Raw genomic sequence first — 26,548 nt, 5'->3', positions numbered from 1 at the left:
ATCAACACTCTGATAGTCCATAGATTACAGAATGCCTCCAGATGTTAATCGGAAACGACTACTGGTCTTCCAGTTAATGCCAAAGCGTAGGCTGTTTGTTACATTACTCCCATGGAGGAAAGGGCGCTAGGTGACAGTTGTATTTAATCCCGATGCATTTACAGTGTTTCATCAACACTCTGATAGACCACAGGTTACAGAATGCCACGAGATGTGCATCGGAAACTGCTACTGGTCTCCAGGGAACGATGAAAGCGTAGACCGTTTGAGACATTACTTTTATGTAAGAAACAGCGCATGGGGACTGTTGTATTGAATCCCGATGAAATTCCTGTGTTTCATCAACACTCTGACAGTCCACAGATTACAGAATGCCTCCACATGTGAATCGGAAACTACTACTGGTCTTCCAGGAAACCATCAAAGCGTACACTGTTTGAGGCATTACTTTTATGGAGGAATGTACGCATGGTGACTGTTGTATTCAATCCCGATGCAATTTCTGTGTTTCATCAAAACCCTGATAATCCACAGACTACAGAATGCCTCCAGATGTTAATCGGAAACTACTACTGGTCTTCCAGGGAAAGATCAAAGCGTAGCCTGTTTGAGACATTACTCCCATGGGGGAAACTGCGCATGGAGAATGTTGTATTCAATCCGGATGCAATTTCTGTGTTTCATCAACACTCTGATAGTCCACAGATTACAAAATGTCTCCAGATGTTAAACGGAAACTACTACTGATCCTCCAGGGAACGATCAAAACGTAGACTGTTTGGGACATTACTCCCATGAAGGAAAGTGCGCATGGTGACTGTTGTATTCAATCCCGATGCAATTTCTGTGTTTCATCAACACTCTGATACTCCACAGGTTACAGAATGCCACGAGATGTGCATCGGAAACTACTACTGGTCTTCCCGGCAACGATCAAAGCGTAGACTGTTTGAGACATTACTCCCATGGAGGAAAGTGCACATGGTGATTGTCGTATTCAATCCCGATGCAATTTCTGTGTTTCATCAACACTCTGATAGTCCACAGATTACAGAAAGCCTCCAGAAGTTCAGCGGAAACTACAACTGGTCTTCCAGGGAACGATCAAAGCGTAGACTGTTAGAGACATTACTCCCATGGAGGAAAGTGAGCATGGTGACTGTTTTATTCAATCCGGATGCAATTACTGTGTTTCATCTACACTCTGATAGTCTACACATTACAGAATGCCACCAGAGGTGCATCGGAAACTACTACTGGTCTTCCAGGGAACGATCAAAGTGTAGATTGTTTGAGACATTACTCCCGTGGAGGAAAGTGCCCATGGTGACTGTTGTATTCAATCCCGATGCATTTTCTGTGTTTCATCAACACTCTGATAGTCCACAGATTACAGACTGCCTCCAGTTGTGCATCGGAAACTACTACTGCTCTTCCAGGGACCGATCAAAACGTAGACTGTTTGAGACATTACTCCCATGGAGGAAAGTGCACATGGTGACTGTTGTATTCAATCCCGAGGCATTTTCTGTGTTTCATCAACACTCTGATAGTCCACAGATTACAGAAAGCCACGAGAAGTGCATCAGAAACTACTACTGGTCTTCCCCCGAACGATCAAAGCGTAGACTCTTTGAGACATTACTCCCATGGAGGAAAGTGCGCATGGTGACTGTTGTATTCAATCCCGATGCAATTTCTGTGTTTCATCAACACTCTGATACTCAACAGATTACAGAATGCCTCCAGATGTGCAGTTGAAACTACTACTGGCCTTCCACTGAACGATGAAAGCGTAGACTGTTTGAGACATTACTCCTATGGAGGGAACTGCGCATGGAGAATGTTGTATTCAATCCCGATGCAATTTCTGTGTTTCATCAACACTCTGATAGTCCATACATTACAGAATGCCTCCAGATGTTAATCGGAAACGACTACTGGTCTTCCAGTTAACGATCAAAGCGTAGGCTGTTTGTTACATTACTCCCATGGAGGAAAGGGCGCTAGGTGACAGTTGTATTTAATCCCGATGCATTTACAGTGTTTCATCAACACTCTGATAGACCACAGATTACAGAATGCCACGAGATGTGCATCGGAAACTGCTACTGGTCTCCAGGGAACGATGAAAGCGTAGACCGTTTGAGACATTACTTTTATGTAAGAAACAGCGCATGGGGACTGTTGTATTGAATCCCGATGAAATTCCTGTGTTTCATCAACACTCTGATAGTCCACAGATTACAGAATGCCTCCACATGTGAATCGGAAACTACTACTGGTCTTCCAGGAAACCATCAAAGCGTACACTGTGTGAGACATTACTTTTATGGAGGAATGTACGCATGGTGACTGTTGTATTCAATCCCGATACAATTTCTGTGTTTCATCAACACTCTGATAATCCACAGACTACAGAATGCCTCCAGATGTTAATCGGAAACTACTACTGGTCTTCCAGGGAACGATCAAAGCGTAGCCTGTTTGAGACATTACTCCCATGGGGGAAACTGCGCATGGAGAATGTTGTATTCAATCCGGATGCAATTTCTGTGTTTCATCAACACTCTGATAGTCCACAGATTACAAAATGTCCCCAGATGTTAAACGGAAACTACTACTGGTCCTCCAGGGAACGATCAAAGCGTAAACTGTTTGGGACATTACTCCCATGAAGGAAAGTGCGCATGGTGACTGTTGTATTCAATCCCGATGCAATTTCTGTGTTTCATCAACACTCTGATACTCCACAGATTACAGAATGCCACGAGATGTGCATCGGAAACTACTACTGGTCTTCCCGGCAACGATCAAAGCGTAGACTGTTTGAGACATTACTCCCATGGAGGAAAGTGCACATGGTGATTGTCGTATTCAATCCCGATGCAATTTCTGTGTTTCATCAACACTCTGATAGTCCACAGATTACAGAAAGCCTCCAGAAGTTCAGCGGAAACTACAACTGGTCTTCCAGGGAACGATCAAAGCGTAGACTGTTAGAGACATTACTCCCATGGAGGAAAGTGAGCATGGTGACTGTTTTATTCAATCCGGATGCAATTACTGTGTTTCATCAACACTCCGATAGTCTACACATTACAGAATGCCAAAAGAGGTGCATCGGAAACTACTACTGGTCTTCCAGGGAACGATCAAAGTGTAGATTGTTTGAGACATTACTCCCGTGGAGGAAAGTGCCCATGGTGACTGTTGTATTCAATCCCGATGCATTTTCTGTGTTTCATCAACACTCTGATAGTCCACAGATTACAGACTGCCTCCAGATGTGCATCGGAAACTACTACTGCTCTTCCAGGGACCGATCAAAACGTAGACTGTTAGAGACATTACTCCCATGGAGGAAAGTGCCCACGGTGACTGTTGTATTCAATACCGATGCAATTTCTGTGTTTCATGAACACTCTGATAGTCCACAGATTACAGAATGCCTCCAGATGTGCATCGGAAACTACTACTGGTCTTCCAGGGATCGATCAAAGCGTAGACTGTTTGAGACATTACTTTTATGGAGGAATGTGCGCAGGGTGACTCTTGTATTCAATCCCGATGCAATTTCTGTGTTTCATCAACACTCTAATAGTCCACAGAACAGAATGCCTCCAGATGTGCATCGGAAACTACTACTGGTCTTACAGGGAACGATCAAATCGAAGACTGTTTGAGACATTACTCCCATGGAGGAATGTGCGCATGGTGACTGTCGTATTCAATCCCGATGCAATTTCTGTGTTTCATAAACACTCTGATAGTCCACAGATTACAGAAAGCCTCCAGAAGTTCATCGGAAACTACTACTGGTCTTCCAGGGAACGATCAAAGCGTAGACTGTTAGAGACATTACTCCCATGGAGGAATGTGAGCATGGTGAGTGTTTTTTTCAATCCGGATGCAATTACTGTGTTTCATCAACACTCTGATAGTCTACAGATTACAGAATGCCACCAGAGGTGCATCGGAAACTGCTACTGGTCTTCCAGGGAATGATCAAAGCGTGGATTGTTTGAGACATTACTCCCATGGAGGAGACTGCGCATGGAGAATGTTGTAATCAATCCCGATGCAATTTCTGTGTTTCATCAACACCCTGATAGTCCACAGTTTACAAAATGCCTCCAGATGTTAATCAGAAACTACTACTGGTCCTCCAGGGAACGTTCAAAGCGTAGACTGTTTGGGATATTACTCCCATGAAGGAAAGTGCGCATGGTGACTGTTGTGTTCAATCCCGATGCAATTTCTGTGTTTCATCAACACTCTGATACTCCACAGATTACAGAATGCCTCCAAATGTGCATCGGAAACTACTACTGGTCTTCCAGGGAACGATCAAAGCGTAGATTGTTTGAGACATTACTCCCGTAGAGGAAAGTGCGCATCGTGACTGTTGTATTCAATCCCGATGCAATTTCTGTGTTTCATCAACACTCTGATAGTCCAAAGATTACAGAATGCCTTCAGATGTGCATCGGAAACTACTACTGCTCTTCCAGGGAACGATCACTGCGTAGACTGTTTGAGACATTACTCCCATGGAGGAATGTGCGCATAGTGACTGTTGTATTCAATCCCGAGGCATTTTCTGTGTTTCATCAACACTCTGATAGTCCACAGATTACAGAAAGCCACGAGAAGTGCATCAGAAACTACTACTGGTCTTCCCCCGAACGATCAAAGCGTAGACTCTTTGAGACATTACTCCCATGGAGGAAAGTGCGCATGGTGACTGTTGTATTCAATCCCGATGCAATTTCTGTGTTTCATCAACACTCTGATACTCAACAGATTACAGAATGCCTCCAGATGTGCAGTTGAAACTACTACTGGCCTTCCACTGAACGATCAAAGCGTAGACTGTTTGAGACATTACTCCTATAGAGGGAACTGCGCATGGAGAATGTTGTATTCAATCCCGATGCAATTTCTGTGTTTCATCAACACTCTGATAGTCCATAGATTACAGAATGCCTCCAGATGTTAATCGGAAACTACTACTGGTCTTCCAGTTAACGATCAAAGCGTAGGATGTTTGTTACATTACTCCCATGGAGGAAAGGGCGCATGGTGACAGTTGTATTTAATCCCGATGCATTTACAGTGTTTCATCAACACTCTGATAGACCACAGATTACAGAATGCCACGAGATGTGCATCGGAAACTACTACTGGTCTCCAGGGAACGTTGAAAGCGTACACCGTTTGAGACATTTCTTTTATGTAAGAAACAGCGCATGGTGACTGTTGTATTGAATCCCGATGCAATTTCTGTGTTTCATCAACACTCTGATAGTCCATAGATTACAGAATGCCTCCAGATTTTAATCGGAAACTACTACTGGTCTTCCAGGGAACGATCAAAGCATAGCCTGTTTGAGACATTACTCCCATGGAGGAAACTGCGCATGGAGAATGTTGTATTCAATCCCGATGCAATTTCTGTGTTTCATCAACACTCTGATAGTCCACAGATTACAAAAAGCCTCCAGATGTTAAACGGAAACTACTACTGGTCCTCCAGGGAACGATCAAAGCGTAGACTGTTTGGGACATTACTCCCATGAAGGAAAGTGCGCATGGTGACTGTTGTATTCAATCCCGATGCAATTTCTGTGTTTCATCAACACTCTGATACTCCACAGATTACAGAATGCCACGAGATGTGCATCGGAAACTACTACTGGTCTTCCCGGCAACGATCAAAGCGTAGACTGTTTGAGACATTACTCCCATGGAGGAAAGTGCGCATGGTGATTGTCGTATTCAATCCCGATGCAATTTCTGTGTTTCATCAACATTCTGATAGTCCACAGATTACAGAAAGCCTCCAGAAGTTCAGCGGAAACTACAACTGGTCATCCAGGGAACGATCAAAGCGTAGACTGTTAGAGACATTACTCCCATATAGGAAAGTGAGCATGGTGACTGTTTTATTCAATCCGGATGCAATTACTGTGTTTCATCAACACTCTGATAGTCTACACATTACAGAATGCCACCAGAGGTGCATCGGAAACTACTACTGGTATTCCAGGGAACGACCAAAGTGTAGATTGTTTGAGACATTACTCCCGTGGAGGAAAGTGCCCATGGTGACTGTTGTATTCAATCCAGATGCATTTTCTGTGTTTCATCAACACTCTGATAGTCCAAAGATTACAGAGTGCCTCCAGATGTGCATCGGAAACTACTACTGGTATTCCAGGGAACGATCAAAGCGTAGACTGTTTGAGACATTACTCCCATGGAGGAATGTGCGCATAGTGACTGTTGTATTCAATCCCGATGCAATTTCTGGGTTTTATCAACACTCTGATACTCCACAGATTACGGAATGCCTCCAAATGTTCATCGGAAACTACTACTGGTCTTCCAGGGAACGATCAAAGCGTAAACTCTTTGAGACATTACTCCCATGGAGGAAAGTGCGCATGGTGACTGTTGTATTCAATCCCGAGGCATTTTCTGTGTTTCATCAACACTCTGATAGTCCAAAAATTACAGAATGCCTCCAGATGTGCATCGGAAACTACTACTGGTCTTCCAGGGAACGATCAAAGCGTAGACTGTTTGAGACATTACTCCCATGGAGGAATGTGCGCATAGTGACTGTTGTATTCAATCCCGATGCAATTTCTGTGTTTCATCAACACTCTGGTACTCAACAGATTACAGAATGCTTCCAGATGTGCAGTTGAAACTACTACTGGCCTTCCACTGAACGATCAAAGCGTAGACTGTTTGAGACATTACTCCTATGGAGGGAACTGCGCATGGAGAATGTTGTATTCAATCCCGATGCAGTTTCTGTGTTTCATCAACACTCTGATAGTCCACAGATTACAGAATGCCTCCAGATGTTAATCGGAAACTACTACTAGTCTTCCAGTTAACGATCAAAGCGTAGGCTGTTTGTTACTTTACTCCCATGGAGGAAAGGGCGCATGGTGACAGTTGTATTCAATCCCGATGCATTTACAGTGTTTCATCAACACTCTGATAGACCACAGATTACAGAATGCCACGAGATGTGCATCGGAAACTACTACTGGCCTCCAGGGAACGATGAAAGCGTAGACCGTTTGAGACATTACTTTTATGTAAGAAACAGCGCATGGTGACTGTTGTATTGAATCCCGATGCAATTTCTGTGTTTCATCAACACTCTGATAGTCCACAGATTACAGAATGCCTCCACATGTGAATCGGAAACTGCTACTGGTCTTCCAGGAAACCATCAAAGCGTAGACTGTTTGAGACATTACTTTTATGGAGGAATGTACGCATGGTGACTGTTGTATTCAATCCCGATGCTATTTCTGTGTTTCATCAACACACTGATTGTCCACAGATTACAGAATGCCTCCATATGTTAATCGGAAACTACTACTGGTCTTCCAGGGAACGATCAAAGCGTAGACTGTTTGAGACATTACTCCCATGGAGGAAACTGCGCATGGAGAATGTTGTATTCAATTCCGATGCAATTTCTGTGTTTCTTCAACACCCTGATAGTCCACAGATTACAAAATGCCTCCAGATGTTAAACGGAAACTACTACTGGACCTCCAAGGAACGATCAAAGCGTAGACTGTTTGGGACATTACTCCCATGAAGGAAAGTGCGCATGGTGACTGTTGTATTCAATCCCGATGCAATTTCTGTGTTTCATCAACACTCTGATACTCCACAGATTACACAATGCCTCCAAATGTGCATCGGAAACTACTACTGGTCTTCCAGGGAATTATCAAAGCGTAGACTGTTAGAGACATTACTTCTATGGAGGAAAGTGCGCATGGTGACGGCTTTATTCAATCCCGATGCAATTTCTGTGTTTCAATCCACACCTTGAAGGTCCACAGATTACAGAATGATTCCAGATGTGCATCGGAAACTACTGCTGCTCTTCCAGGGACCGATCAAAGCGTAGACTGTTTGAGACATTACTCTCATGGAGGAAAGTGCGCATGGTGACTGTTGTATTCAATACCGATGCAATTTCTGTGTTTCATCAACACTCAGATAGTCCACAGATTACAGAATGCCTCCAGATGTGCATCGGAAACTACTACTGGTCTTCCAGGGAACGATCAAAGCGTAGAATGTTTGAGACATTACTTTTATGGAGGAATGTGCGCATGGTGACTGTTGTATTCAATCCCGATGCAATTTCTGTGTTTCATCAACACTCTAATAGTCCACAGATTACAGAATGCCTCCAGATGTGCATCGGAAACTACTACTGGTCTTCCAGGGAACGATCAAAGCATAGACTGTTTGAGACATTACTTTTATGGAGGAATGTGCGCATGGTGACTGTTGTATTAAATTCCGATGCAATTTCCGTGTTTCGTCAACACTCTAATAGTCCACAGATTACAGAATGCCTCCAGATGTGCATCGGAAACTACTACTGGTCTTCCAGAGAACAATCAAAGCTTAAACTCTCTGAGACATTACTCCCATGGGGGAAAGTGAGCATTGTGACTGTTTTATTCAATCCCGATGCAATTACTGTGTTTCATCAGTACTCTGATAGTCTACACATTACAGAATGCCACCAGAAGTGCATCGGAAACTACTACTGGTCTTCCAGGGATCGATCAAAAGGTAGACTGTTTTTGACATTACTCCCATGGAGGAAAGTGCGCATGGTGACTGTTGTATTCAATCCCGATGCCATTTCTGTGTTTCATCAACACTCCGATAGTCCACAGATTACAGAATGCCTCCAGATGTTAATCGGAAACTACTACTGTTCTTCCCGGGAACGATCAAATTGTAGACTGTTTCAGACATTACTCCCATGGAGGAAAGTGCGGTTGATGACTGTTTTATTCAATCCCGATACAATTTCTGTGTTTCATCAACTCTCTAATACTCCACAGATTACAGAATGCCTCCAGATGTGCATCGGAAACTTCTACTGGTCTTCCAGGGAACGATCAAATTGTAGACTGTTTGAGACATTACTTCCATGGAGGAATGTGCGCATGGTGACTGTTGTATTAAATCCCGATGCAATTTCTGTGTTTCAACAACACTCTGATAGTCCACAGATTACAGAATGCCAAGAGATGTGCATCGGAAACTACTACTGGTCTTCCAGGGAACGATTAAAGCGTAGGCTGTTTGTTACATTACTCCCATGGAGGAAAGGGCGCATGGTGACTGTTGTATTCAATCCCGATGCATTTACAGTGTTTCATCAACACTCTGATAGACCAGTGATTACAGAATGCCTCCAGATGTTATTCGGAAACTACTACTGGTCTTCCAGGGAACGATCAAAGCGTAGACTGTTTGAGACATTACTCCCATGGAGGAAACTGCGCATGGAGAATGTTGTATTCAATCCCGATGCAATTTCTGTGTTTCATCAACACTCTGATAGTCCACAGATTACAAAATGCCTCCAGATGTTAATCGTAAACTACTACTGGTCCTCCAGGGAACGATCAAAGCGTAGACTGTTTGGGACATTACTCCATGAAGGAAAGTGCGCATGGTGACTGTCGTATTCAATCCCGATGCAATTTCTGTGTTTCATCAACACTCTGATAGTCCACAGATTACAGAATGCCTCCAGATGTGCATCGGAAACTACTACTGCTCTTCCAGGGAACGTTCAAAGCGTAGACTGTTTGGGATATTACTCCCATGAAGGAAAGTGCGCATGGTGATTGTTGTGTTCAATCCCGATGCAATTTCAGTGTTTCATCAACACTCTGATACTCCACAGATTACAGAATGCCTCCAGATGTGCAATTGAAACTACTACTGGTCTTCCAGGGAACGATCAAAGCGTAGACTGTTTGAGACACTACTCCCATGGAGGAAAGTGCGCATGGTGACTGTTGTATACAATCCCGATGCATTTTCTGTGTTTCATCAACACTCTGATAGTCCACAGATTACAGAAATCCACGAGATGTGCATCGGAAACTACTACTGGTCTTCCCGGGAACGATCAAAGCGTAGACTCTTTGAGACATTACTCCCATGGAGGAAAGTGCGCATGGTGACTGTCGTATTCAATCCCGATGCAATTTCTGTGTTTCATCAACACTCTGATAGTCCACAGATTACAGAAAGCCTCCAGAAGTTCATAGGAAACTACTACTGGTCTTCCAGGGAGCGATCAAAGCGTAGACTGTTAGAGACATTACTCCCATGGAGGAAAGTGAGCATGGTGACTGTTTTATTCAATCCGGATGCAATTACTGTGTTTCATCGACCCTCTGATAGTCTACACATTACAGAATGCCACCAGAGTTGCGTCGGAAACTACTACTGGTCTTCCAGGGAACGATCAAAGCGTAGATTGTTTGAGACATTACTCCCGTGGAGGAAAGTGCGCATAGGGACTGTTGTATTCAATCCCGATGCATTTTCTGTGTTTCATCAACACACTGATAGTCCACAGATTACAGAATGCCTAAAGATGTGCATCGGAAAGTACTACTGCTCTTCCAGGGAACGATCAAAGCGTAGGCTGTTTGTTACATTACTCGCATGGAGGAAAGGGCGCATGGTGACTGTTGTATTCAATCCCGATGCATTTACAGTGTTTCATCAACACTCTGATAGTCCACAGATTACAGAGTGCCTCCAGATGTTAATCGGAAACTACTACTGGTCTTCCAGGGAACGATCAAAGCGTAGACTGTTTGAGACATTACTCCCATGGAGGAAACTGCGCATGGAGAATGTTGTATTCAATTCCGATGCAATTTCTGTGTTTCATCAACACTCTGATAGTCCACAGATTACAATATGCCTCCAGATGTTAAACGGAAACTACTACTGGTCTTCCAATGAACGATCAAAGCGTAGACTTTTTGAGACATTACTCCCATGGAGGAAACTGCGAATGGAGAATGTTGTATTCAATCCCGATGCAATTTCTGTGTTTCATCAACACTCTGATAGTCCACAGATTACAAAATGCCTCCAGATGTTAATCGTAAACTACTACTGGTCCTCCAGGGAACGATCAAAGCGTAGACTGTTTGGGACATTACTCCCATGAAGGAAAGTGCGCATGGTGACTGTCGTATTCAATCCCGATGCAATTACTGTGTTTCATCAACACTCTGATAGTCCACAGATTACAGAAAGCCTCCAGAAGTTCATAGAAAACTACTACTGGTCTTCCAGGGAACGATCAAAGCGTAGACTGTTAGAGACATTACTCCCATGGAGGAAAGTGAGCATGGTGACTGTTTTATTCAATCCGGATGCAATTACTGTGTTTCATCAACACTCTGATAGTCTACACATTACAGAATGCCACAAGAGGTGCATCGGAAACTACTACTGGTCTTCCAGGGAACGATCAAAGCGTAGACTGTTTGAGACATTACTTTTATGGAGGAATGTGCGCATGGTGACTGTTGTATACAATCCCGATGCAATTTCTGTGTTTCATCAACACTCTAATAGCCCACAGATTACAGAATGCCTCCAGATGTGCATCGGAAACTACTACTGGTCTTCCAGGGAACAATCAAAGCGTAAACTCATTGAGACATTACTCCCATGGAGGAAAGTGAGCATGGTGACTGTTTTATTCAATCCCGATGCAATTACTGTGTTTCATCAGCACTCTGATAGTCTACACGTTACAGAATGCCACCAGAAGTGCATCGGAAACTACTACTGGTCTTCCAGGGAACAATCAAAGCGTAAACTCATTGAGACATTACTCCCATGGAGGAAAGTGCGCATGGTGACTGTTGTATTAAATCCCGATGCAATTTCTGTGTTTCAACAACACTCTGATAGTCCACAGATTACAGAATGCCAAGAGATGTGCATCGGAAACTACTACTGGTCTTCCAGGGAACGATCAAAGCGTAGGCTGTTTGTTACATTACTCCCATGGAGGAAAGGGCGCATGGTGACTGTTGTATTCAATCCCGATGCATTTACAGTGTTTCATCAAAACTCTGATAGACCACAGATTACAGAATGCCTCCAGATGTTATTCGGAAACTACTACTGGTCTTCCAGGGAACGATCAAAGCGTAGACTGTTTGAGACATTACTCCCATGGAGGAAACTGCGCATGGAGAATGTTGTATTCAATCCCGATGCAATTTCTGTGTTTCATCAACACTCTGATAGTCCACAGATTACAAAATGCCTCCAGATGTTAATCGTAAACTACTACTGGTCCTCCAGGGAACGATCAAAGCGTAGACTGTTTGGGACATTACTCCATGAAGGAAAGTGCGCATGGTGACTGTCGTATTCAATCCCGATGCAATTTCTGTGTTTCATCAACACTCTGATAGTCCACAGATTACAGAAAGCCTCCAGAAGTTCATAGGAAACTACTACTGGTCTTCCAGGGAACGATCAAAGCGTAGACTGTTAGAGACATTACTCCCATGGAGGAAAGTGAGCATGGTGACTGTTTTATTCAATCCGGATGCAATTACTGTGTTTCATCAAAACTCTGATAGTCTACACATTACAGAATGCCACCAGATGTGCAGTTGAAACTACTATTGGTCTTCCACTGAACGATCAAAGCGTAGACTGTTTGAGACATTACTCCCATGGAGGAAACTGCGCATGGAGAATGTTTTATTCAATCCCGATGCAATTTCTGTGTTTCATCAACACTCTGATAGTCTACACATTACAGAATGCCACCAGAGGTGCATCGGAAACTACTACTGGTCTTCCAGGGATCGATCAAAACGTAGACTGTTTGAGACATTACTCCCATGGAGGAAAGTGCGCATGGTGACTGTTGTATTCAGTTCCGATGCAATTTCTGTGTTTCATCAACACTCTGATACTCCACAGATTACAGAATGCCTCCAGATGTGCAGTTGAAACTACTATTGGTCTTCCACTGAACGATCAAAGCGTAGACTGTTTGAGACATTACTCCCATGGAGGAAAGTGCGCATGGTGACTGTTGTATTCAGTTCCGATGCAATTTCTGTGTTTCATCAACACTCTGATACTCCACAGATTACAGAATGCCTCCAGATGTGCAGTTAAAACTACTATTGGTCTTCCACTGAACGATCAAAGCGTAGACTGTTTGAGACATTACTCCCATGGAGGAAACAGCGCATGGAGAATGTTTTATTCAATCCCGATGCAATTTCTGTGTTTCATCAACACTCTGATAGTCTACACATTACAGAATGCCACCAGAGGTGCATCGGAAACTACTACTGGTCTTCGAGGGAACGATCAAAGCATAGATTGTTTGACACATTACTTTTATATAAGAAACAGCGCATGGTGACTGTTGTATTCAATCCCGATGCAATTTCTGTGTTTCATCAACACTCTGATAGTCCACAGGTTACAGAATGCCCCAAATGTGCATCGGAAACTATTACTGGTCTTCCAGGGAACGATCAAAGCGTAAACTCTTTGAGACATTACTCCCATGGAGGAAAGTGCGCATGGTGACTATTGTATTCAATCCCGATGCATTCTCTGTGTTTCATCAACACTCTGATAGTCCACAGATTACAGAATGCCACGAGATGTGCATCGGAAACTACTACTGGTCTTCCAGGGAACGATCAAAGCGTAGACTGTTTGAGACATTACTTTTATGAAGGAATGGGCGCATGGTGACTGTTGTTTTCAATCCCGATGCAATTTCTGTCTTTCATCAACACTCTTATAGTCCATAGATTACAGAATGCCTCCAGATGTGAATCGGAAACTACTACTGGTCTTCCAGGGAACAATCAAAGCGTAAACTCTTTGAGACATTACCCCCATGGAGGAAAGTGCGCATGGTGACTGTTGTATTCAATCCCGATGCATTTTCTGTGTTTCATCAACACTCCGATAGTCCACAGATCACAGAACGCCACGAGATGTGCATCTGAAACTACTACTGGTATTCCAGGGAACGATCAAAGCGTAGACTTTTTGAGACATTACTCCCATGGTGGAAAACGCGCATGGAGAATGTTGTATTCAATCCCGATAAAATTTCTGTGTTTCATCAACACTCTGATAGTCTACACATTACAGAATGCCACCAGAGGTGCATCGGAAACTACTACTGGTCTTCCAGGGAACGATCAAAGCATAGATTGTTTGTGACAATACTCCCGTGGAGGAAAGTGCGCATGGTGACTGTTGTATTCAATCCCGATGCATTTTCTGTGTTTCATCAACACTCTGATAGTCCACAGATAACAGAATGCCTGCAGATATGCATCGGAAACTACTACTGGTCTTCCAGGGAACGATCAAAGCGTAGACTGTTAGAGACATTACTCACATGGAGGAAAGTGCGCATGGTGACTGTTGTATTCAATACCGATGCAATTTCTGTGTTTCATCAACACTCTGATACTCCACAGATTACAGAATGCCTCCAGATGTGCATCGGAAACTACTACTGGTCTTCCACTGAAGAATCAAATCGTAAACTTTTTGAGACATTACTCCCATGGAGGAAAGTGCGCATGGTGACTGTTGTATTCAATCCCGATGCATTTACTGTGTTACATCAACACTCTGATAGACCACAGATTACAGAATGCCACGAGATGTGCATCAGAAACCACAACTGGTCTTCCAGGGAACGATCAAAGCGTAGACTGTTTGAGACATTACTTTTATGTAAGAAACAGCGCATGGTGACTGTTGTATTCAATCCCGATGCAATTTCTGTGTTTCATCAACACTCTGATAGTCCACAGATTACAGAATGCCTCCACATGTGAATCGGAAACTACTACTGGTCTTCCAGGAAACGAAAAAGCGTAGACTGATTGAGACGTTACTTTTATGGAGGAATGTACGCATGGTGACTGTTGTATTCAATCCCGATGCAATTTCTGTGTTTCATCAACACTCTGATAGTCCACAGATTACAGAATGCCTCCAGATGTTAATCGGAAACTACTACTGGTCTTCCAGGGAACGATCAAAGCGTAGACTGTTTGGGACATTACTCCCATGGAGGAAAGTGCGCATGGTGACTGTTGTATTCAATCCCGATGCAATTTCTGTGTTTCATCAACACTCTAATAGTCCACAGATTACAGAATGCCTCCAGATGTGCATCGGAAACTACTACAGGTCTTCCAGGGAACGATCAAAGCGTAGACTGTTTGAGACATTACTTTTATGTAAGAAACAGCGCATTGTGACTGTTGTATTCAATCCCGATGCAATTTCTGTGTTTCATCAGCACTCTGATAGTCCACAGGTTACAGAATGCCTCCACATGTGAATCTGAAACTATTACTGGTCTTCCAGGAAACGATCAAAGCGTAGACTGATTGAGACATTACATTTATGGAGGAATGTACGCATGGTGACTGTTGTATTCAATCCCGATCCAATTTCTGTGTTTCAACAACACTCTGATAGTCCACAGATTACAGAATGCCTCCAGATGTGAATCGAAACTACTACTGGTCTTCCGGGGAACGATGAAAGCGTAGACAGCATGAGACATTACTCCCATGGAGGAAAGTGCGCATGGTGACTGTTGTATTCAATCCCGATGCAATTTCTGCGTTTCATCAACACTCTGATAGTCCACAGATTACAGAATGCCTCCAGATGTGCAATTGAAACTACTACTGGTCTTCTAGGGAACGATCAAAGCGTAGACTGTTTGAGACATTACTCCCATGGAGGAAACTGCGCATGGAGAATGTTGTATTCAATCCCGATTCAATTTTTGTGTTTCATCAACACTCTGATGGTCCACAGATTACAGAAAGCCTCCAGATGTTCATCGGAAACTACTACTGGTCATCCAGGGAACGATCTAAGCGTAGACTGTTAGAGACATTACTCCCATGGAGGAAAGTGAGCATGGTGATTGTTTTATTCAATCCCGATGCAATTACTGTGTTTCATCAACACTCTGATAGTCGACACATTACAGAATGCCACCAGAAGTGCATGGGAAACTACTACTGGTCTTCCAGGGAACGATCAAAGCGTAGATTGTTTGAGACATTACTCCCGTGTAGGAAAGTGCGCATGGTGACTGTTGTATTCTATCCCGATGCATTTTCTGTGTTTCATCAACACTCTGATAGTGCACAGATTTCAGAATGCCTCGAGATGTGCTTCGGAAACTACTACTGGTCTTGCAGGGAACAATCAAAGCGTAGACTATTTGAGACATTATACCCATGGAGGAAAGTGCGCATGGTGAATGTTGTATTGAATCCCGATGCAATTTCTGTGTTTTATCAACACTCTGATAGCCCACAGATTCCAGAATGCCTCCAGATGTGCTTCGGAAACTACTACTGGTCTTGCAGGGAACAATCAAAGCCCAAACTTCTTCAGACAATACTCCCATGGAGGAAAGTGCGGATAGTGACTGTTGTATTCAATCCCAATGCAATTTCTGTGTCTCATCAACACTCTGATAGTCATGAGATTACAGAATGCCACCAGATGTGAATCGGAAACTACTACTTGTCTTCCAGGGAACGGTCAAAGCGTAGACTGTTTCAGACATAGCACCCGTGGAGCAAAGTGCGCATGGTGACTGTTGTATTCATTCCCGATGCAATTTCTGTGTTTCATCAACACTCTGATAGGCCACAGATATCAGAATGCCACCAGATGTGCTTCGGAAACTACTACTGGTCTTCCAGGGAACGATAAAAGCATAGACTGTTTAAGAATTACTCCCATGGAGGAAAGTGCGCATGGTGAATGTTGTTTTCAATCCCGAGGCAATTTCTGTGTTTCATCAACAATCTAATGGTCCACAGATTACTGAAAGCCGCCAGATGTGCATCGTAAACTACTACTGGTCTCCCAGGGAACGATCAAAGCGAAGACTGTTAGAGACATTACTCCCATGAAGGAAAATGCGCATGGTGACTGTTGTATTCAATCCCGATGCAATTTCTGTGTTTTATCAACACTCTAATAGTCCACAGATTACAGAATGCCTCCAGATGTGCATCGGAAACTACTACTGGTCTTCCAGGAAACGATCAAAGCGTAGACTGTTTCAGACATTACTCCCATGGAGGAAAGTGCGCATGGTGACTGTTGTATTCAATCCCGAAGCAATTTCTGTGTTTCATCAACACTCTGATAGCCTACAGATTACAGAATGCCACCAGATGTTCAACGGAAACTACTACCGGTCTTCCAGGGAACGATCAAAGCGTAGACTGTTTGAGACATTACTTTTATGGAGGAATGTGCGCATGGTGACTGTTGTATTCAATCCCGATGCAATTTCTGTGTTTCATCTACATTCTGATAGCCCACAGATTACAGAATGCCTCCAGATGTGCATCGGAAACTACTACTGGTCTTCCAGGGAACGATCAAGGCGTAGACTGTTTGAGACATACCTCCCGTGGAAGAAAGTGCGCATGGTGAATGTTGCATTCAATCCCGTTGCAAGTTCTGTGTTTCATCAACACTCTGATAGTCCACAGATTACAGAATGCCACCAGATGGTCTTCCAGGGAACGATCAAGGCGAAGACTGTTAGACACATTACTCCCATGGGGGAAAGTGCGCATGGTGACTGTTGTATTCAATTCCAATGCAATTTCTGTGTTTCATCAACACTCTGATAGTCTACAGAATACAGAATGCCTCCAGTTGTGCATCGGAAACTACTGCTGGTATTCCACGGACAAATCAATGCGTAGACTGTTTGAGACATTACTCCCGTGGAGGAATGTGCGCATGGTGACTGTTGTATTCAATCCCGATGCAAGTTCTGTGTTTCATCAACACTCTAATAGTCCACAGATTACAGAATGCCTCCAGATGTGCATCGGAAACTACTACTGGTCTTCCAGGGAACAATCAAAGCGTAAACTCTTTGAGACATTACTCCCATGGAGAAAAGTGCGCATGGTGACTGTTGTATTCAATCCCGATGCATTTTCTGTGTTTCATCAACACTCCGATAGTCCACAGATCACAGAATGCCACGAGATGTGCATCTGAAACTACTACTGGTCTTCCAGGGAACGATCAAAGCGTAGACTGTTTGAGACATTACTCCCATGGTGGAAACTGCGCATGGAGAATGTTGTATTCAATCCCGATAAAATTTCTGTGTTTCATCAACACTCTGATAGTCTACACATTACAGAATGCCACCAGAGGTGCATCGGAAACGACTACTGGTCTTCCAGGGAACGATCAAAGCATAGATTGTTTGTGACAATACTCCCGTGGAGGAAAGTGCGCATGGTGACTGTTGTATTCCATCCCGATGCATTTTCTGTGTTTCATCAACACTCTGATAGTCCACAGATAACAGAATGCCTGCAGATATGCATCGGAAACTACTACTGGTCTTCCAGGGAACGATCAAAGCGTAGACTGTTAGAGACATTATTCACATGGAGGAAAGTGCGCATGGTGACTGTTGTATTCAATACCGATGCAATTTCTGTGTTTCATCAACACTCTGATACTCCACAGATTACAGAATGCCTCCAGATGTGCATCGGAAACTACTACTGGTCTTCCACTGAAGAATCAAATCGTAAACTTTTTGAGACATTACTCCCATGGAGGAAAGTGCGCATGGTGACTGTTGTATTCAATCCCGATGCATTTACTGTGTTTCATCAACACTCTGATAGACCACGGATTACAGAATGCCACGAGATGTGCATCGGAAACCACAACTGGTCTTCCAGGGAACGATCAAAGCGTAGACTGTTTGAGACATTACTTTTATGTAAGAAACAGCGCATTGTGACTGTTGTATTCAATCCCGATGCAATTTCTGTGTTTCATCAACACTCTGATAGTCCACAGATTACAGAATGCCTCCACATGTGAATCGGAACCTACTACTGGTCTTCCAGGAAACGAAAAAGCGTAGACTGATTGAGACGTTACTTTTATGGAGGAATGTACGCATGGTGACTGTTGTATTCAATCCCGATGCAATTCCTGTGTTTCATCAACACTCTGATAGTCCACAGATTACAGAATGCCTCCAGATGTTAATCGGAAACTACTACTGGTCTTCCAGGGAACGATCAAAGCGTAGACTGTTTGGGACATTACTCCCATGGAGGAAAGTGCGCATGGTGACTGTTGTATTCAATCCCGATGCAATTTCTGTGTTTCATCAACACTCTAATAGTCCACAGATTACAGAATTCCTCCAGATGTGCATCGGAAACTACTACAGGTCTTCCAGGGAACGATCAAAGCGTAGACTGTTTGAGACATTACTTTTATGTAAGAAACAGCGCATTGTGACTGTTGTATTCAATCCCGATGCAATTTCTGTGTTTCATCAGCACTCTGATAGTCCACAGGTTACAGAATGCCTCCACATGTGAATCTGAAACTACTACTGGTCTTCCAGGAAACGATCAAAGCGTAGACGGATTGAGACATTACTTTTATGGAGGAATGTACGCATGGTGACTGTTGTATTCAATCCCGATGCAATTTCTGTGTTTCAACAACACTCTGATAGTCCACAGATTACAGAATGCCTCCAGATGTGAATCGAAACTACTACTGGTCTTCCGGGGAACGATGAAAGCGTAGACTGCATGAGACATTACTCCCATGGAGGAAAGTGCGCATGGTGACTGTTGTATTCAATCCCGATGCAATTTCTGCGTTTCATCAACACTCTGATAGTCCACAGATTACAGAATGCCTCCAGATGTGCAATTGAAACTACTACTGGTCTTCCAGGGAACGATCAAAGCGTAGTCTGTATGAGACATTACTCCCATGGAGGAAACTGCGCATGGAGAATGTTGTATTCAATCCCGATTCAATTTTTGTGTTTCATCAACACTCTGATGGTCCACAGATTACAGAAAGCCTCCAGATGTTCATCAGAAACTACTACTGGTCATCCAGGGAACGATCTAAGCGTAGACTGTTAGAGACATTACTCCCATGGAGGAAAGTGAGCATGGTGATTGTTTTATTCAATCCCGATGCAATTACTCTGTTTCATCAACACTCTGATAGTCGACACATTACAGAATGCCACCAGAAGTGCATGGGAAACTACTACTGGTCTTCCAGGGAACGATCAAAGCGTAGATTGTTTGAGACATTACTCCCGTGTAGGAAAGTGCGCATGGTGACTGTTGTATTGAATCCCGATGCAATTTCTGTGTTTTATCAACACTCTGATAGCCCACAGATTCCAGAACGCCTCCATATGTGCTTCGGAAACTACTACTGGTCTTGCAGGGAACAATCAAAGCCCAAACTTCTTCAGACAATACTCCCATGGAGGAAAGTGCGGATAGTGACTGTTGTATTCAATCCCAATGCAATTTCTGTGTCTCATCAACACTCTGATAGTCATGAGATTACAGAATGCCACCAGATGTGAATCGGAAACTACTACTGGTCTTCCAGGGAACGATCAAAGCGTAGACTGTTTCAGACATAGCACCCGTGGAGCAAAGTGCGCATGGTGACTGTTGTAATCATTCCCGATGCAATTTCTGTGTTTCATCAACACTCTGATAGGCCACAGATTTCAGAATGCCACCAGATGTGCTTCGGAAACTACTACTGGTCTTCCAGGGAACGATAAAAACATAGACTGTTTAAGAATTACTCCCATGGAGGAAAGTGCGCATGGTGAATGTTGTTTTCAATCCCGAGGCCATTTCTGTGTTTCATCAACACTCTAATGGTCCACAGATTACAGAAAGCCGCCAGATGTGCATCGTAAACTACTACTGGTCTCCCAGGGAACGATCAAAGCGAAGACTGTTAGAGACATTACTCCCATGAAGGAAAATGCGCATGGTGACTGTTGTATTCAATCCCGATGCAATTTCTGTGTTTTATCAACACTCTAATAGTCCACAGATTACAGAATGCCTCCAGATGTGCATCGGAAACTACTACTGGTCTTCCAGGAAACGATCAAAGCGTAGACTGTTTCAGACATTACTCCCATGGAGGAAAGTGCGCATGGTGACTGTTGTATTCACCCCGAAGCAATTTCTGTGTTTCATCAACACTCTGATAGCCTACAGATTACAGAATGCCACCAGATGTTCAACGGAAACTACTACCGGTCTTCCAGGGAACGATCAAAGCGTAGACTGTTTGAGACATTACTTTTATGGAGGAATGTGCGCATGGTGACTGTTGTATTCAATCCCGATGCAATTTCTGTGTTTCATCAACACTCTGATAGTCCACAGATTACAGAATGCCACCAGATGGTCTTCCAGGGAACGATCAAGGCGAAGACTGTTAGACACATTACTCCCATGGGGGAAAGTGCGCATGGTGACTGTTGTATTCAATTCCAATGCAATTTCTGTGTTTCATCAACACTCTGATAGTCTACAGAATACAGAATGCCTCCAGTTGTGCATCGGAAACTACTGCTGGTATTCCACGGACAAATCAATGCGTAGACTGTTTGAGACATTACTCCCGTGGAGGAATGTGCGCATGGTGACTGTTGTATTCAATCCCGATGCAAGTTCTGTGTTTCATCAACACTCTGATAGTCCACAGGTTACAGAATGCCTCCAGATGTTCATCGGAAACTACTACAGGTCTTCCAGGGAACGATCAAAGCGCAGACTGTTTGACACATTACTAGCGTGGAGGAAAGTGCGCATGGTGACTGTTGTATCAACTCTGATGCAATTTCTGTGTTTCATCAACACTCTGATAGTCCACAGATTACAGAATGCCTCCAGATATTCACCGGAAACTACTACTGGTCTTCCAGGGAACGATCAAAGCGTAGACTGTTGGAGACATTACTCCCATGGAAAAAAGTGAGCATGGTGAATGTTTTTCTCAATCCCGATGCAATTACTGTGTTTCATCAACACTCTGATAGTCTACACATTACAGAATGCCACCAGAAGTGCATCGGAAACTACAACTAGTCTTCCAGGGTACGATCAAAGCGTAGATTGTTTGAGACTTTACTCCCGTGTAGGAAAGTGCGCATTGTGACTGTTGTATTCAATCCCGATGCATTTTCTGTGTTTCATCAACACTCTGATAGTCCACAGATTACAGAATGCCTCATGATGTGCATCGGAAACTATTACTGGTCTTCCAGGGAACAATCAAAGCGTAGACTGTTTGACACATTACTCCCATGGAGGAAAGTGCGCATGGTGACTGTTGTATTCAAACCCGATGCAATTTCTGTATTTCATCAACACTCTGATAGTCCACAGATTACAGAATGATTCCAGATGTGCATCGGGAACTACTACTGGTCTTCCAGGAAACGATGAAAGCGTAGACTGTTTGAGACATTACTTTTATGGAGTAATGTGCGCATGGTGACTGTTGTATTCAATCCCGATACAATTTCTGTGTTTCATCAACACTCTAATAGTCCACAGATTACAGAAAGCCGCCAGATGTGCATCGGAAAGTACTACTGGTCTTCCAGGAAACGATCAAAGCGTAGACTGTTTCAGACATTACTCCCATGGAGGAAAGTGCGCATGGTGACTGTTGTATTCAATCCCGAAGCAATTTCTGTGTTTCATCAACACTCTGATAGCCTACAGATTACAGAATGCCACCAGATGTTCAACGGAAACTACTACCGGTCTTCCAGGGAACGATCAAAGCGTAGACTGTTTGAGACATTACTTTTATGGAGGAATGTGCGCATGGTGACTGTTGTATTCAATCCCGATGCAATTTCTGTGTTTCATCTACATTCTGATAGCCCACAGATTACAGAATGCCTCCAGATGTGCATCGGAAACTACTACTGGTCTTCCAGGGAACGATCAAGGCGTAGACTGTTTGAGACATACCTCCCGTGGAGGAAAGTGCGCATGGTGAATGTTGTATTCAATCCCGTTGCAAGTTCTGTGTTTCATCAACACTCTGATAGTCCACAGATTACAGAATGCCACCAGATGGTCTTCCAGGGAACGATGAAGGCGAAGACTGTTAGACACATTACTCCCATGGGGGAAAGTGCGCATGGTGACTGTTGTATTCAATCCCAATGCAATTTCTGTGTTTCATCAACACTCTGATAGTCCACAGACTACAGAATGCCTCCAGATGTGCAATTGAAACTACAACTGGTCTTCAGGGAACGATCAAAGCATATACTGTTTGAGCATTACTCCCATGGAGGAAAGTGCGCATAGTGAATGTTGTTTTCAATCCCGAGGCAATTTCTGTGTTTCATCAACACTCTGATAGTCCAAAGATTACAGAAAGCCTCCAGATGTGCATCGGAAACTACTACTGGTCTTCCAGGGAACGATCAAAGCGAAGATTGTTAGACACGTTTCTCCCATAGAGGAAAGTGCGCATGGTGACAGTTGTATTCAATCCCGAAGCAATTTCTGTGTTTCATCAACACTCTGATAGTCTACAGAATACAGAATGCCTCCAGTTGTGCATCGGAAACTACTGCTGGTATTCCACGGACAAATCAATGCGTAGACTGTTTGAGACATTACTCCCGTGGAGGAATGTGCGCATGGTGACTGTTGTATTCAATCCCGATGCAAGTTCTGTGTTTCATCAACACTCTGATAGTCCACAGGTTACAGAATGCCTCCAGATGTTCATCGGAAACTACTACTGGTCTTCCAGGGAACGATCAAAGCGCAGACTGTTTGACACATTACTAGCGTGGAGGAAAGTGCGCATGGTGACTGTTGTATCAACCCTGATGCAATTTCTGTGTTTCATCAACACTCTGATAGTCCACAGATTACAGAATGCCTCCAGATATTCATTGGAAAATACTACCGGTCTTCCAGGGAACGATCAAAGCGTAGACTGTTTGAGACATTACATTTATGGAGCAATGTGCGCATGGTGACTGTTGTACTCAATCCCGATGCAATTTCTGTGTTTCATCAACACTCTGATAGTCCACAGATTACAGAATGCCTCCAGATGTGCATCGGTAACTACTACTGGTCTTCCAGGGAACGATCAAAGCGTAGACTGTTTGAGACATACCTCCCGTGGAGGAAAGTTCGCATGGTGAATGTTGTATTCAATCCCGTTGCAAATTCTGTATTTCATCAACACTCTGATAGGCCACAGATTACGGAATGCCACCAGATGGTCCTCCAGGGAACGATCAAAGCAAAGACTGTTAGACACATTACTCCCATGGAGGAAAGTGCGCATGGTGACTGTTGTATTGAATCCCGATGCAATTTCTGTGTTCATCAACACTCTGATAGTCCACAGATAACAGAATGCCTCCAGATGTCAATCGGAAACTACAACTTTTCTTCCAGGGAACGATCACAGCGTAGACTGTTTGAGACATTACTCCCATGGAGGAAAGTGCGCATGGTGACTGTTGTATTCAATACCGATGCAATTTCTGTGTTTCATCAACACTCTGATAGTCCACAGATTACGGAATGCCTCCAGATGTGCATCGGAAACTACTACTTGGCTTCCAGGGAACGATCAAAGCGTAGACTGTTAGAGACATTACTCCCATGGAGGAAAGTGCGCATGGTGACTGTTGTATTCAATCCCGATGCAATTTCTGTGTTTCATCAACACTCTGATAGTCCACAGATTACAGAATGCCTCCAGATGTGCACCGGAAACTACTACTGGTCTTTCAAGGAACGATCAAAGCGTAGACTGTTTGAGACATTACTTTCATGGAGGAATGTGCTCATGGTGACTGTTGTATTCAATCCCGATGCAATTTCTGTGTTTCATCAACACTCTGATAGTCCACAGATTACAGAATGCCTCCAGATGTGCAATTGAAACTACTACTGGTCTTCCATGGAACGAACAAAGCGTAGACTGTTTGAGACATTTCTCCCATGGAGGAAACTGCGCATGGAGAATGTTGTATTAATCCCGATGCAATTTTTGTGTTTTATCAATACCCTGATAGTCCACAGATTACAGAAAGCCTCCAGATGTTCACCGGAAACTACTACTGGTCTTCCAGGGAACGATCAAAGCGTAGACTGTTGGAGACATTACTCCCATGGAAAAAAGTGAGCATGGTGAATGTTTTATTCAATCCCGATGCAATTACTGTGTTTCATCAACACTCTGATAGTCTACACATTACAGAATGCCACCAGAAGTGCATCGGAAACTACAACTAGTCTTCCAGGGTACGATGAAAGCGTAGATTGTTTGAGACTTTACTCCCGTGTAGGAAAGTGCGCATTGTGACTGTTGTATTCAATCCCGATGCATTTTCTGTGTTTCATCAACACTCTGATAGTCCACAGATTACAGAATGCCTCATGATGTGCATCGGAAACTATTACTGGTCTTCCAGGGAACAATCAAAGCGTAGACTGTTTGACACATTACTCCCATGGGGGAAAGTGCGAATGGTGACTGTTGTATTCAAACCCAATGCAATTTCTGTATTTCATCAACACTCTGATAGTCCACAGATTACAGAATGATTCCAGATGTGCATCGGAAACTACTACTGGTCTTCCAGGAAACGATCAAAGCGTAGACTGTTTGAGACATTACTTTTATAGAGTAATGTGCGCATGGTGACTGTTGTATTCAATCCCGATGCAATTTCTGTGTTTCATCAACACTCTAATAGTCCTCAGATTACAGAATGCCCCCAGATGTGCATCGGAAACTACTACTGGTCTTCCAGGGAACAATCAAAGCGTAAACTCTTTGAGACTTTACTCCCATGGAGGAAAGTGCGCATGGTGACTGTTGTATTCAATCCCGATGCATTTTCTGTGTTTCATCAACACTCTGATAGACCACAGATTACAGAATGCCACGAGATGTGCATCGGAAACTACTACCGGTCTTCCAGGGAACGATCAAAGCGTAGACTGTTTCAGACATTACTCCCATGGAGGAAAGTGCTGATAGTGACTGTTGTATTCAATCCTGATGCAATTTCTGTGTTTCATCAACACTCTGATAGTCCACAGATTACAGAATGGCACCAGATGTGCATCGGAAACTACTACTGGTCTTCCAGGGAACGATCAAAGCGTAGACTGTTTCAGACATACCTAACGTGGAGAAAAGTGCGCATGGTGACTGTTGTATTCATTCCCGATGCAATTTCTGTGTTTCATCAACACTCTGGTAGGCCACAGATTACAGAATGCCACCAGATGTGCATCGGAAACTACTACTGGTCTTCCAGGGAACGCTCGAAGCATAGACTGTTTGAGATTTACTCCCATGGAGGAAAGTGCGCATGTTGAATGTTGTTTTCAATCCAGAGGCAATTTCTGTGTTTCATCAACACTCTGATAGTCCTCAGATTACAGAATGCCTCCAGATGTGCATCGGAAACTACTACTGGTCTTCCAGGAAACGATCAAAGCGTAAACTCTTTGAGACATTACTCCCATGGAGGAAAGTGCGCATGGTGACTGTTGTATTCAATCCCGCTGCATTTTCTGTGTTTCATCAATACTCTGATAGTCCACAGATTACAGAATGCCACGAGATGTGCATCGCAAACTACTACCGGTCTTCCAGGGAACGATCAAAGCGTAGACTGTTTAAGACATACCTCCTGTGGAGGAAAGTGCGCATGCTGAATGTTGTATTC

The sequence above is a fragment of the Schistocerca gregaria genome, chromosome 8 (genome assembly GCF_023897955.1).
Source record: "Schistocerca gregaria isolate iqSchGreg1 chromosome 8, iqSchGreg1.2, whole genome shotgun sequence".
Classification (NCBI taxonomy): domain Eukaryota; kingdom Metazoa; phylum Arthropoda; class Insecta; order Orthoptera; family Acrididae; genus Schistocerca; species Schistocerca gregaria.
Note: the sequence above shows the minus strand (reverse complement) of the source record.